The sequence below is a fragment of the Ambystoma mexicanum genome, chromosome 2q (genome assembly GCF_040938575.1).
Source record: "Ambystoma mexicanum isolate Mex_15411 chromosome 2q, UKY_AmexF1_1, whole genome shotgun sequence".
Taxonomy (NCBI): Eukaryota; Metazoa; Chordata; class Amphibia; order Caudata; family Ambystomatidae; genus Ambystoma; species Ambystoma mexicanum.
Genome location: NC_090924.1, coordinates 696,549,319 through 696,551,818, shown reverse-complemented (window position 1 = coordinate 696,551,818; position 2,500 = coordinate 696,549,319). Strand labels below are relative to the sequence as shown.

At 56.7% G+C, this 2,500-nt stretch overlaps 2 non-coding genes across 2 annotated transcripts; both read left to right on the top strand.

Moving 5' to 3' along the window:
- Nucleotides 1–867: 867 nt before the first annotated feature.
- TRNAV-AAC (transfer RNA valine (anticodon AAC)) lies at nucleotides 868–940 on the top strand. Its single transcript has one exon. It is a non-coding gene; the product is annotated as a tRNA-Val (tRNA).
- A 288-nt stretch (nucleotides 941–1,228) lies between these two features.
- Nucleotides 1,229–1,340, top strand: TRNAL-CAA (transfer RNA leucine (anticodon CAA)). Its single transcript has 2 exons — nucleotides 1,229–1,266; nucleotides 1,295–1,340. It is a non-coding gene; the product is annotated as a tRNA-Leu (tRNA).
- Nucleotides 1,341–2,500: the final 1,160 nt, after the last annotated feature.

The window sequence follows — 2,500 nt, the reverse complement described above, 5'->3', positions numbered from 1 at the left end:
GGCTGAGGGAGTGCGCCTTCTTGCCTCTGTCGGCTTTCAAGACACATCCTCCTGCTGGGAAGCTGCCCACCCTGAGCAGCACAGGTTTGCGCTCTAGGCCGGTCGGCCACATATATCTCGCCTGATCGAGCCTGATCGAGCCCGATCGAGCGGCAGCAGATGGCCTTTGGCCAGCGAAGGCTGCCGCTCTTCTTCTTGTTTCTCTGCTTGAGAGGCAGCTCAGTCCTCTGCGCTTGCGCCAGGGGCAGGCCACGTGACACGCAGGGGTCAGGCCGTGGAGCGACTGGGGCATGGCGCCAAGTGAGGTAAGCAGACCACCCCCCCCCCACTGCCCTTTGCATGCGGTGGCTCGTTGGTCTAGGGGTATGATTCTCGCTTAGGGTGCGAGTGGTCCCAGGTTCAAATCCCGGACAAGCCCTTTTTTTTGGTGCGCCGAAAACAAAAGACACAGAGTCCCCAATTCCCCCCCAAAAATAGTTTGTGCGTGACCGTATCTGGTTCGATGCCCGTCGCCAATGGTTGGCTGATTTTAAGCCCATGGCCCAAGAGGCAGTGTTGGAAATTCCCCCTCCTTTGTAATGAGGCGCTGGCGGCGAGCTGATGTATAAAGGTTTGGACATGCCTTCTGGGTGGAGACTGCCGTGGCTCGCGCCACTGTTGCATCCAGCTTGGTCTTTTGTATGTGTCTGCAGCCTGTGTGTGAGGTGCTGTGAGTGCTGCCATGTAGGTCCGGCGCAGGCTTGCGCCAAACTTTCACGTTGGTGTGTGCCACCTGGCAGGCACCAGCGGGCCCCATGAGACATCAGTGCCACAAAGCCTGTCAACTGAAAGCTGTCCCAGCGCACGAGAGCGCAGCCTACCAGAGCTGTTTCTGTAGTGTAGTGGTTATCACATTCGCCTAACACGCGAAAGGTCCCCGGTTTGAGACCGGGCAGAAACATGGTGCTGGTTTCTCTTTATTTCCACAATGTCAATCGGACACATTTGACCGCATGCAGGTTTCGACAGGTATGGACAGGCCGGCACTACGCCATGAGTGATCTGAGGCCAGCCCTTATTTGCACCCTGCAAACTGTCCACTGGCTCCATCAGTGGGCGTTTCCTGCCATCCCTGGGTCCTTAAGTGAGTGTTTGGGTACTTTTGATGCAGAGATCGGGGCATGAAAACCGGCGCTGGCACCTGGCGACATTGGGTACTGAAGAATCTTTCCCAATCCTGCCCATAGCTGTCAGGGTGGCCGAGTGGTCTAAGGCGCCAGACTCAAGAGACGCAGCTCTTCCCTGCATCTGGGTGTTCTGGTCTCCGATTGGAGGCGTGGGTTCAAATCCCACTCCTGACAAGCCGGGCTCATTTTTTTGAGCACATTTCAGAGTGTAAGGCTTGCGGAAAACCTCGTGGGGGCCCCCGAATGCAGCGCCCGGCAAGCCTCCCTGTTCTCTTCTGCTGCCTTGCAACTGGAGCTGTCTGCCAGAGACGCCGGAGGCACACCTGCCCTTAAACCCCCACTGGCCCACGGCTGCAAAACCCGCATTTTCTAGTGGCTGGCTTGGTGGCATATGTCACTGAGCCCAGTCTACTCAGGAAGTGAAAAAAGTCCCCTTCACAGTTGGAGAAAGTGCTCTCCTGCCACCTGTCGGTCGTTGAAGGCAGCACACCTCAGCAAAATAAAAATAAAAAAACAGACATGCTCAGTCCAGGGGGCTGTAAAGGTATTTACATAGCAAGGACAGAGAGGCTGTTGGGAGATGACAGAAGCCATGCTGCCCCAGAGTTCTCTTCTGAAATTCGCAGGAATCCAGAGGTTGGAACGGGCTGAGGGAGTGCGCCTTCTTACCTCTGTCGGCTTTCAAGACACATCCTCCTGCTGGGAAGCTGCCCACCCTGAGCAGCACAGGTTTGCGCTCTAAGCCGGTCGGCCACATATATCTCGCCTGATCGAGCCCGATCGAGCGGCAGCAGATGGCCTTTGGCCAGCGAAGGCTGCCGCTCTTCTTCTTGTTTCTCTGCTTGAGAGGCAGCTCAGTCCTCTGCGCTCGCGCCAGGGGCAGGCCACGTGACACGCTGGGATCAGGCCGTGGAGCGACTGGGGCATGGCGCCAAGTGAGGTGGCTCGTTGGTCTAGGGGTATGATTCTCGCTGTGGGTGCGAGAGGTCCCGGGTTCAAATCCTGGATGAGCCCTTTTTTTTGGTGCGCCGAAAACAAAAGACACAGAGTCCCCAATTCCCCCCCAAAAATAGTTTGTGGGTGACCGTATCTGGTTCGATGCCCGTCGCCAATGGTTGGCTGATTTTAAGCCCATGGTCCAAGAGGCAGTGTTGGAAATTCCCCCTCCTTTGTAATGATGCGCTGGCAGCGAGCTGATGTATAAAGGTTTGGACATGCCTTCTGGGTGGGGACTGCCGTGGCTTGCGCCACTGTTGCTTCCAGCTTGGTCTTTTGTATGTGTCTGCAGCCTGTGTGTGAGGTGCTGTGAGTGCTGCCATGTAGGTCCGGCGCAG